This window comes from Silene latifolia, chromosome 6 (genome assembly GCF_048544455.1).
Source record: "Silene latifolia isolate original U9 population chromosome 6, ASM4854445v1, whole genome shotgun sequence".
Classification (NCBI taxonomy): Eukaryota; Viridiplantae; Streptophyta; class Magnoliopsida; order Caryophyllales; family Caryophyllaceae; genus Silene; species Silene latifolia.
Window position 1 is genome coordinate 112522824 of NC_133531.1, and position 12384 is coordinate 112535207.

The 12384-nt window shown below is 43.6% G+C and overlaps 1 non-coding gene across 1 annotated transcript; it reads right to left on the minus strand.

Annotated features, from left to right (window-relative positions):
* Positions 1–708: 708 nt before the first annotated feature.
* LOC141589192 (small nucleolar RNA R71) lies at positions 709–815 on the minus strand. The gene has a single exon (XR_012520142.1). It is a non-coding gene; the product is annotated as a small nucleolar RNA R71 (small nucleolar RNA).
* Positions 816–12384: the final 11569 nt, after the last annotated feature.

The following is a 12384-nucleotide window of genomic DNA, read 5'->3' on the forward strand; positions in this document are numbered from 1 at the left end:
TTTCTTGTAGAGTGTTTGTGTTATTGCTAATTCCTAGTGCCTAAAAAACACTAGGAGTCTAACGGTTTATCGAGTTGCATGCCTAGGAAAAACAATCACGCTTTGCTTCACAATTCCGACTCCGAGAGGCTTTTCCGCGCTTTAAGGACAAAGACAATAGCAAGAGTAAAAGACTCCGCTCAAGGAACCTTGAACCAAGCTACCACATCCACCTAATCGCACCTTGAAACCACCACTCAAGATCAAACAAACGACACAATTGATCCTTTCATAGAAAACACTTTTCACGATTTTCAACTTCCCACAAATTCACCACCACATACACCAATTGCAATACCCCAAATGGCGGCTTTAAGAGATTACAATGTACCAAACTCGGACGACTCCTCTTCACCAATCAATTTCGGTCCCTTGGCTCCAAATAATTTTGAGATTCATCCTCCCCAATTCGGATTGATTGAGAGGGATGGTTTCCATGGAAATGTGGACGAGGATGCTCATGCACATCTTTGCAAATTCAATAGCAAAGTCGCCATGGTGAAAAGGAACAGAATCTCCGAAGACACTCTAAGACTCATGTTGTTCCCGTTCACTTTAAAAGAGAAGGCGGACAGATGGTTAAATGTCCACGCACCAAACGCATTCACAACTTGAGATGCTTTGGCAAAGACATTTTTGGCCAAATATTACTCTTCTTCAAAAACGGGCATGCTCCGAAATGAGATTACAACTTTCTCACAAGAAGATGGGAAATCCCTTGAAGAGGCATGGGACAATTTTCAAGACTTTATTGCTAGTTGCCCCCACCATGGTATCCCGACGTGGTATGTAACACAAACTTTCTTCCTAAAATTGTTGCCAATGACCAAGGAAATGGTAATGCATCGGCGGGAGGAGGTTTTGACCACCTTAGTGATGCCGATGGTTCATCTCTTATAAAGAAGATGGTGGACTCTGAGTCAAACTATCGGTCTAGAGGAAATATGTTGAGGAGGAATACTCGGTATCTTTCGGAAACCATCTCTCCTTCTAATATGGAGACAAATGCAAAAATTGATCTTCTTACTAAGAAGCTTGAGGAGATGGCTAGGAAGCAAGTGCATCAAGCAAGTTCTTCACATGAGCCACCCTTGGTAGAGAATGTGCAAGCTCCCACTTGTGACTCTTGTGGTGGAATGGGGCATACATATGATGTTTGTGCCAATAATCTTTACAACAACAACATGGGAGGTGAAGATGATGAAAAGATGTTAATGCCTTCCAAGCCTACAACAACCCCACTATACCACCAATGGCACCTTTCAACATCAATCAAAACACCTACAACCCAAATTCCAACTACTATCATCTCGGTTTGAAGAATCACCCCAACTTTAGCTATAGGAGCACCAACGTCCAAAATCCACCACCACAACCCCAAGCACAAAACATGAATCCCCCGGGATTCGGGCAACCAAGGGGTGGTGGGTTCAACCAAAGAAACAATTATGGGAGTAACCAAGGGTATCAAGATTCCGTGTAATACTCCACTGAACCAAACACGTTATTCGGGTAGGGTACCCCCTTTAAAAGGCCCATTTATAGGTTTAAAATCTGACTAGCGCTTAAAGGGATTGAAAGTACTACTCATATCAACAAAGTGCACTTTGTTTTCTGGTTATCCATGCAAAAGAACTTCACAGTTAAGCGTGCTTGGCTGAGAGTAGTCTTAGGATGGGTGACCTCCTGAAAAAGTTCCCGGGATGCGCATGAGTGAGGCCAAAATGCGCTAGAAAGGACCCGTGTTGATTTGTGGGCCATGTACACAGCCTGACGAGCTACCGTGAGTGACCGCTCCCGACCTATGGTTTGAGCTAGGGTGTTGCTGTAATACCATGATTTTATGAGTCTAGTTACTCGGCCGAATAAGAGGGACTCGATCGAGTAGGGTGTCGTGTGTTTTCTGGTCAGGCTACTGCCCAGGAACACTCGGCTGAGTAGTGAGATACTCGGCCGAGTAAGGCGTACTCGGCCGAGTACCCCAAGTACTCGACCGAGTATTCGATCTGACGGGATTAATTTCCGCCATTTTGATTAAGGTGATTAGAGATTATAAATTACGTTTTAACAGTTTACAAATTACTTTTATAAAACCTAACGACGTTCATCTCTCTCTAATCACCCTAATCACTTGAAGGGAATCGGTCGATCGTGAGTCTTTCATTCGTCTTTTTTCACATCGTTTTCATTGGTAAGTCTCTAGTGCTTTGTAATCATTTAGTATGTTGTCTTTTAGTGTTTTGCCCTAATTGTTAATTTGGGAAAAATGGGGGTTATTTGTTATGATTGTGATATGGTATTGTTGTGATTACTGTTAGGTGAAGGATTCGTAAAGGAACAGTTTTAGCTTCCGATTTGCTTGTGATTCGGATTCGTTAAAAGGTAGGGTTTCCCTACTAAGTTGCTTGTTTAATTGATTTAAGACGATGTTAATTGATGTTCTGGTATGATTAGTATTGTTATTGGAATTGTCTTTCTTGGATGTTTGGATTGGTTGTTGTTTGTCTATGGTTCGCGAGCTGCGCCCTCGGTAGAGTGGAGTCATCATCGGGAATGGCTTCACGCCCTTGATTCGCCCCTTGTGGTTCCCGTCACAAGGTAGATGTGCATATTAATGGACATGGGTTATTTGCTCGTTGCGATGAGCGGGGTTTAGGTGGGCAAGGCTGCGGTCCCCCACTGGCGGTGATGATTTAATTTTTACGATGGGTAACCTGGCAGGGCTACACAGTTAGGTGTGATGTTGGTTATTGGTTACAAATGGATTTTGGAGGATGGTATTGAAATTGAAATTGGATTGTATTGGATGTGTTGTGTTTTTTTTTTTATCTTGATTATTCAGTGAACTGACTCCGTTTATGTTTTATAAAACTGTGGTGATCCATTTGGGGATGGTGAGTAGATATTGACAGGTGATGAGCTTATGCTATCTGCGGGATCATGGATGGGAGTGTCATCACGTAGAGTCTTAGCTTCCGCTGTCACGAGTTTTAGATTCTTTATGAGTTGTATTTGGTTTAGCATTTCGTGTACTTTGGTTTGGTTTTGGAGACTTGTACTCAGTTAAACTTTATACTTTAATAATTGTTCTTTTATGGTCACTATTGATATACTTGCCTCGAGTAACCGAGATGGTAACACATTTATATGCTAGGGTGGTCCTTGGTAAGGCACCTTGGTATTTGGGGGTGTTACAAAGTGGTATCAGAGCGACGATTTTGGAACCTAAAACCAATGATCAAAATGAACATAGGGTGTCTAATTAAAATGAACCCGGGTAGGAGTTGTTTGGAGCTACCGCAAAGGCTTGGGAGACGTCCTAAAGCTGCATCTTGGCCCTTACAACTTTGAACCGGTCACTATGGGATGTCTTGGGAACCGTTACATGCTTTATATAAATGTTCTTGTGAGATTGTTGGATGGATTGAAGCCTATGATAGCTTGAGCAGAGAATATTGTGGTTAATATGAAGCATGCTGAATGTTATTATTTGGCTTTGGTTGATATAATATGTTTAAGAAGTAGTATATGTACGAATACATGTGTTTTAAGTCGAAGGGTAGCTCGTTTAGTATGATTCGGCCGAGCAAGGCGGGTACTTGACCGAGTAGCGGATACTCGGCCAAGTAGCCAGGCACTCAACTGAGTGAGGGTACGTAGATTTTAAATAATAGCTACTGGTCATGACCACTCGGCCGACTATGAGGGGCACTCGACCGAGTACCGTGTGTACTCGACCGAGTATACTTTATGTGTTTTAGAGGTCAGCTACTAGAGTAGGATACTCAGACGTGTAGTCTCATTACTCGACCGAGTAGTCCGTACTCGACCGAGTACTTCCAGGTACTCAGGTACTCGACCGAGTACTTCTTTGGCGGGTGTTTTGTTTATTTTGAGCTGTAGGCTATGTGCTTACATTTATCTTAGTTATATCAACTCAAAATGCCGCCAAATAGATCAACTGCGTACATTCAGGCATCAGAGATGAGTTTGGATGAGGTTGCCAAAATGATTGAGCAGTAAGACGCGCTCATGGAGGCACTGAAGAACATGGGGAAAGGAAAGGAGAAACCGGTGGATGCATCCTGGTTGAGCACCACCATTTCTCGCTTCAATCCCTCTTCTTATGAGGGCATTGGGGAGCCAATGTTGCTTGATAATTGGCACCAAGAGACGGAGAGTGTGTTAGAGGTAGTTAAGTGCTCGGAAGAGATGATGGTAGAGCAGGTTGCGTTCTACCTAAGGGGTGAGGCTAGGGTTTGGTGGTAGGATGAGAAGGAAGAGGCTCGTGCTTACTACAGGGACTTGGGCCAGACTGCCATTCCATGGGCAGGATTCAAGAGCGTTATGAGAGATCACTTTGTGCCGGAGCACATTCGCTATAAGCTGAGGGCCGAGTTTGATTCCTTTTCCATGGCAGATAGTATGACTGTCACCGAGTACTATTACCGGTTCATCGATCTGTTGCGATATGCGGAGGATATGCAACTAAGTCAACGGAGCTTGGCTCTTCATTTCGAGAATAGGTTAGCACCGAGGATCATGGATAGGCTACCAGCTGGGGTACTCACGGATCTAAAAGAGGTTTATTTAAGGGTGGGACATGCTGAGAGACTAGTGGACTTGGCCAAGGAGGCTAAGGAAAATGGTGCTGAAAAGAGGAAGGCTGAGAGTGAGGGTGGCAGTCAGTCGGGCTACAAGAGGAGCAACTATAATCAAGCTAAGACCTTTTCTGGGGGCTTTAACTATGGAGGGGGATCTCGAATGTGGGGAAGAGGAGGTGGCTGGAGTACTAGTGATAACTCCAATCTTACATGCTTCAACTGCGGTGGTACATGTCACAAGAGGTATGAGTGCATGAGTGCTGCAAGAGGAGGAGGAGGTTTCCAGAGGTCGTACCAAGGGAACTTTTCACATGCTCCAAGTCAGAGTTTGGCTAGTAATAGGCCAGCTGGGTCATGGAGCAACCAAGGAGATCAAAGCAACAACAATGGCAATTACAACCGCAATAATGAAGGGTCCTACCAGCGTCCAAACAACAGTGTGACGCAAAACTCGGCAGCCAAGCCTACCACTTCAGCAACTACGGTCCAGGGTGAACGCGAGAAGAATAGCGGGAAGCTTTTTATGATGGGCAAGCAGGAAGCTGAGGATGATGCTCATGTTGTTACTGGTACTTTCCTTATTCATAACACGCCATCTTTTATTCTGTTTGATTCAGGGGAAACCCAGTGTTCTGGTTAGAGAAAGTGGCTTTTCTGGGCCATGTGATCTCAAGAGATGAAGTGTCTGTGGATCCTAGTAAGATTGAGGCGGTGTCAAACTGGAAAGCTGTAATACCCGGATATTTTAGGACCCACAAAGTACCCCAGGACACGTGAGCGGACCCACGTGTACTCAAAAATAAAGTATAACTGTACACTAGACCAAGTGCAATTGGCACTAAACCAAGTGCAGTGGCAGTCGACCAAGTGGAGGTGGCACTCGATCGAGTGCCACTAGCACTCGACCGAGTGGCACTTCACTCGACCGAGTGCCCTCTGGGCAGCAATTCGGAGCTCCTAATTGTGTGTCACTCGACCGAGTGGATGGTTCACTTGACCGAGTGGTGAGCCTCACTCGACCGAGTGAACCGAGCACTCGACCAAGTGCTGCGGGAACCGCTGAGTTTTCTCGCATGGGCTTTTCTAGTGATGGGCCTTGACATATAGATACCCTATTTTCTAATTTTTTCCATTTTCAAACCCTAATTCCTTCTCTCTAAACCCCTCATACCTCTCTCTACACTCCCTCCTTCTCTAAATCCTAGATCTACAAATATGGGTGAAGAATTTGGAAGATTCATTCACATATTTTTATTCCTTATCAGTTGGTGAGTATTATACTAACTACCTTTTTCCCTTTAATTTGGACAATTCGTTTTAAGACCAAACCCCAGAATTTGGGGGATTTTCATGGATAATGTTAATTAGTATTTTAATTAGTATTAGGAGTAATTAATGGGTAATAATGAAGGATTAATTAGTAGTATTAGTTGTTGTAGGATGCTTTGTGATAGTTGTTATGAAATTATATAGGATGAGACGGTTTTATGATATGGATGCTTGGTGGTTTCAGATTTCTTATGAAGAATGCAAAAAGGTAGGTTAATCCTACTCGGCTTCAGTAATGTGGTCATTACATATGTTGTCGTTAATGTTGTAATTAGTTTCACATAATTAGGGTAATTGCATTATAACATATTTAGTGGCTAATAGTGTCATCAAGGAGATAAGTATGTTGGTTGGATTGCATTATAACATGATATTGGTTAAGATGACTTGATGAGTCAGAAATTGGCATATTTTGTGGTATCTGCATTATTGTATTTATCGTGTATATAGGAGAATATGACGGTTGTGATTGTTTGGTGGTGTTACTTGGTCATTGAGGAGACGTAAGACGGTTGGGAGACCGTCTTACGCTTAAGTCGCCTCTTGGAGATTCCCACTCCAAGAGGGATGTGCACATTAATGGCTTGAGTTACGAAGGGACTCGTGTTGTTGATATACGACGTCTGACAGGGGATCCGGTTGGCTTCCGGACCCAGTACGTCTGGGCGTGTCCTGGTACCTGTTTATGGTTGTTGGTATGTTTGGACGTGTCTCGGTACCAGTGTGGTTGTCGGTATGTCTGGGCGTGTCCCGATACCGTGGCGGTGGTTGTTTGATAGCATGTCATTCATATCATAGTCATATTGCATATTCACACACTCGAGTCGTGTCACATTTTATTTATTGAAACTGACGTTTGTCTGTCTGTATAATTGTCACCTATTTCCGGGGTGGCCTGTGTCGATCCATATGATATTTTCGATCATATGGGGAGCAGGTTAAGTACAAGTTTTCTTGTTGACGTGATCGGGATTCGGGCCACGCTACGGACTTTGGAGTCGAGGACATAGTCACTAGGTAGATGATATAGTCATAGACGAGTTGTATTTCATTTATTCATTAGTTTATGTTTATAATAACTAAACTTGTTATTTAATTAAAGAAGTTTCTTAATTGTAATTCCGATTTCACTGGCTCAGGAAGCTGAGACGGTAACATTTCCTAATTACCTTGGCAGGGTAAGAAGGGGGTGTTACAAAGTGGTATCAGAGCCAGGTTTTGGAACCTAAACCAATGAACCAAAAATGAACATAGGTGTGTCTAATAAAATGAACCCGACATGAGTAGAATAGGAGGTCGATTTTGGGTGAGCAGGATCCCTATTTCAAAACTATATCCTATTTTTTCGGTTGGTCACTACGTGGGTGGTTATGAGTCGGGAAACGTGAAGTGAAATGTTGCGTGAGTATGATTGTGTTATAGTTTTGGTTGAACATCTGGCATGATATAGAAGTTGTGTGGTGAATGATAATATATGATAATTGAAAGGATGAAATGGATATGTTTTTTTTTTGGTTAAATGTGAGGGATTATATAAATAATAAAAAAACCGGACCAACATTATACACATCTACTGGTACAAGGACCAGTTACTCTACTCTCACTATTCAAAACTATATAAGACAACAAGCCGGATAGTTCTAGATACAATCAAAACAACAACTTAACAGCAAACAAACAATCTCATCTCACTTCATCATTCTCTCCCACCAAACATTATCTTTATCATCTAAAGGGAGATTGGCTTTCCTACCGATCCGCTGGCACACCGTTGATGCGTGTTATTTATATGATGTTTTACATCCCATTTTACACGCATTTCAGAGCTCATTCTTGTAGTTTGTTCTACATTTCTCCCTATTTCCGTCTACTTCCGTATTTTGTACATTATTGCAGAAATGTGAAGAATTCAACGGGAAATCAAGCCAAATCCGTCCCCGAGTAATCTGCAGTGCAAATGACGTAAAGGAATCACTTAAGGAACGAGCTTGGTGCGCAATCCAAGGCCCAAAAGACAAGTCCACGTGTTTTGAGAAGTCAAGTAGCAGCTCCATTAGTCGATCGACCATCACCCTCAGTCGATCGACCAATGTTCGGGTTCCAGAAGCTACTGTTTGTTTGAGGAGCAGCGATCGATCGACCACCCTTATCAGTCGATCGACCAGATTGCTATTCCAGACGAGAATTAGAAGACCGAGAAAGCGCAAGCCCATGATGCTAGGTTTAGGAAATAAGATGTTACGTTATTTGCTATATAACGTAACATAAGACATTCAGTTTATGATCGAGTTTTTTATCTAAGTTTCACACAGTAACTTTGAGTTTTATTCATTCGAGTAATTAGGGTTTGGAACATCGTTTTAGCATTGGAATTCTGTTCTTGTTCTTAGTCTTTCCTCTGAAATCTCGGTATTCCTTCTGTCCTAATTCCAGTTTATTGTTTTACTTTCATCATTAGTATAGATTTGCTAGTTAGTATCCCGAAAGCCAATTATCGTTTTATCGCTGTTTGTTATTTACTTTAAGCATGAATTCAGTAATCGTTATTAGTTTTATTGTTGTTATCACTTTCATCATGAGTAGCTAATTCTATAGTGCTAGGATGTAGGCGATTTATGGCATAGGCGGCAATAGATTTTACACGGGCTGTCTCGCGTGTTGGTCGATCGACTAACATTGTCAGTCGATCGACTGACCTCGTAGGGTTTTATTTTCGTTTTAATTGAATTTAATCTTGTGTTTAATGAATCGAATGCATGCGACCAGTTAGATACCTATTTTGTGACCGACCCATTAGATCGAAAGATAGGGAAAGTTATTTGACCATCAATTAAATCGACTAAACTGTGCTAAGATCGAAAGATAGGTATAGTTTAGACCGTTAGTCACTTTTCAGGACGAAAGTTAGTATTAGTGACATTAGGGAGCTATAGCGAGATCGAAAGATGCTATTTGTTAAGAGTAGACCGAGAGGACCTCTTTATCTTCCGCCTTACCTGTGTTTGATTCAGACCGACTTAGTTTGCTGCCGCCGAAGCTATAATGAGCCGACCATCCTAGTACCCTTCTTTTATCTGTTTAAATCGTTTATTTAGTTTATTATCTTTGTTCACTTTTAGCTGTAGACCAATTCAATTCAACCCCATAATAGTTACCTCGGATCAACTTAAATCAACTAAAATTTACATCTGCCTCCTTGTGGTTCGACCCTGTTACCACTAGCCTAGGTTAGTCTTAATAGGAATTATAAATTTTATCTTTGGTACTCACAACGACGGGTATCAAATTTTGGCGCCGTTGTCGGGGAGGCAATAGTCCTAATTTTAGCTGTTTTTATTTTTAGTCTTTCTTAGTTTAAGGGACATCCGTTCCTTAAACTTTTCTTATATTCTTTTTGTAGTTTCTTCTTATGCGCAGGTCACAGGGTGGAGAATTAGTGCCGTTGAACCCTGAGCTTGAAAGATCCTTGCGCGAGTTGAGACGAACACAAAGGGTACTACCGACAGAGGAAGAGCTGAGTACTCTGTCAAGCTATCACGAGAACGAACTGTTCGAAGATAATCCACCATCTTCGCCCGTTTCCACTTCTTCAGCCGAGACAGTTACTTCTCCGGAAGTTCCAGTCATGGCCGAGGAAGCAAGTATAGCTAGTTATTCTGAGCCGACAGTAGATAACTTATATAAGGGGTTCGAGCTACCAGTGATGCCAGGAAGTTCGAACCAAAGCCCGCCTACATCACTATGGTTGAGAGAAACCGGTTTGGGGAGCCGCAAATGAAGATGCGGCTAAGCATATGGAGACCTTTATTGACTCTTCATTGTTCCATACCCCCACCAGCTGGCGTGACCCAAGACCAGATCAAGGAGACTATGTTCATCTTCTCCCTTCGCGATGCTGCAAGGGAGTGGTATAGAGATCTGGACCGAGCCGTTCAAGGGATCACTGATTGGAATACATTGGCATTGGCGTTCTACAAGAAGTACTTCTCTGCTTCAAGGACGATCGCTATTAGAGCTCAAATCACGGGCTTTAAACAAGGGCCAGATGAGAATTTCCACGAAGCATGGGTCCGATTTAAGAAGTTGGTGCGAACCATACCGCACCATGGGTTCGAAAAATGGAGTTTGTGCAATCATTTCTACAATGGGTTGTACGACGATCAGAGGGCCATTTTGGATGCTGCAGCCAACGGGAGATTTGCTGAAAATTTGGGAGCAACCAAGGGGTGGAAGATCATTGACGATCTAGGTACCCACAAGGCCGAGTATGGGAATTCTAGAGGGAACCAGAGGAGAGTTGCTGAATCCTCCTCTGTCGCTGCGCTTGAGGCTCTTACCGCGAGATTTGTCAAGTATGAGCTAGGAGGAGCTTCCAAAGGTGGGATGTACCAAGTCAATGCTGTGTCAGACAGTCCCTTCATTTGTGAAAGGTGTGGAGGTGAGGGCCATGTCTCGAAAAACTGCCCTAGTCCCTTTGAATCTTGTGCTGCTTTTCAACACTATAGGTAGACCAACACCTACTATGAGCCGAACACCCATCCGAACTTGAGTTGGAGGAGCCAAAATGTCCTTAACCCAACTCAAGCTCCGCCGCAGCAACAACCCTATATACCCCCTCATCAAAAGCAACAACAATATCGAAACCTCCTTATGTGCCACAAAGAAGAACAATCGCAGAATTCTGAATTTTCTGAGCTTAAGAACCTGTTGCTAAAGGAGTCCCAAGCAAGAGAGGCCGGGATGAAGTTACTAGAGAGCCAAATTGCTCAACTGGCTAGCAAAAATAACACTCGAGCTCCCGGACACTTACCTACTCAACCGGAACAAAAGGAGACCCTAAATGCCATCACTTTGAGGAGCGGGTCCACCCTTGATGGTCCTGCCATGGTCGAGGACGCTGTTGAAAAAGATGAGCCGGAAACAAGTCAAGAGAAAGCTTCAACGAACAAATCAAAGAAAAAGACGTCGACCAGGTATTTCAGTCGATCGACTGATATACCTAGTCGATCGACTGAAGCACGGGTTACAGGAGTTTCTGGAACTGTACATCTCAGTCAATCGACTGAGGAGAGTGGTCGATCAACCGAGATCGGCTGCGATCTTTGAAGAATTTCGTCCTTTAATGCCAAATAACCTACGAGACCACTTGTTTCGGGGTACCACGGTCCCGAAGATTTTAGGACAAGACCCGAGTGCTTGATGGGTCGATCCCCGTCCCCGAAGTTCGACCCAATGACGGTCAATGGTTCTCATTTGAGACGGTCTGAGGAGGGGTCTAGCTTCAACAAAGAGAAGGTGACGGACTTTCAGCCTAAGTCCAAGGACGCCGGCGCACGTGAATTGGAGGAGAGGGCTAAGGTACTCCTCACAGCCCCATATCCGGAGAGACTCATGCCGATGAAGGAACAGGTATCTTTCAGTAAGTTTGAGAAAGTTATCCGTAGTCTGAATGTACAAGTCCCCTTCCTTGAGTTAGTTAACCAAGTGCCCGCTTATACTAAATTTATGAAACAACTGTTGTCCAAAAAGCGGTCACTTGAAACAGTGCACACTGTCGCACTCACCAAGGAGTCTTGCTTCTATCTGTCTTACACTGCGCCCCATAAGTTAGAGGACCCGGGTAGCTTTTCTGTTCCTTGCAAAATAGGTACCTTCTCAATTGAGAAGGCATTGTGTGACCTAGGGGCTAGCATAAGCGTCATGCCCTTGAGTTTAGCTAGGAGGCTTAAGTTGACCCGGTTTGCTATCACAGACATGACAGTTCAGATGGCTGACCGATCTGCGGTCGAGCCTATAGGAGTCCTAGAGGACATACCCGTCCAAATAGGGAAGTTTTTCTTCCCCGTGACTTTGTTATCCTGGACATGCACGAGGATGCCCATATACCGATCATCCTAGGTAGGCCGTTTACGCACACCGCCGTGCGATTATTGACGTAGGCTCCGGAACTTTGACCTTCAAAGTTGGGAAACATTCTATCATTTTTGCCCAACCTGCTAAAAAGAAGGATCCCATGTGGCTCACATTACTTGTAATACGGTCTCGAAAAGAAATCGTACTTTGTGCTTCCCGAATTGCTGTCCCTATCACTATCATGTGTTAACCCCTCCGCCCCATTGGGAGCAAGAAGGAGGAAGAATCTTGTTTTAGATAATGCAGGAGCTGGTTTGGGGAAGGAAGTGCTACAAGTTGTGCCAGCTGTAAAGAAGCCTATCATTCAAAGAGGAGGCCTTGAATGCCTAAGCTATAGGACTGATGAGGAAGTGGAAAATGAGCCAACCAAGGTGAGACGGTCTGACTTGGATTCCGTTGAACCCAAGGAAATCCTTGATTGGGGAGCTGACAAAGTTGATCCGTTGAGCCCTCCGACTGTCGAAGCTAAGAAGGGTGCAAAATTGATGAGATGAGCACC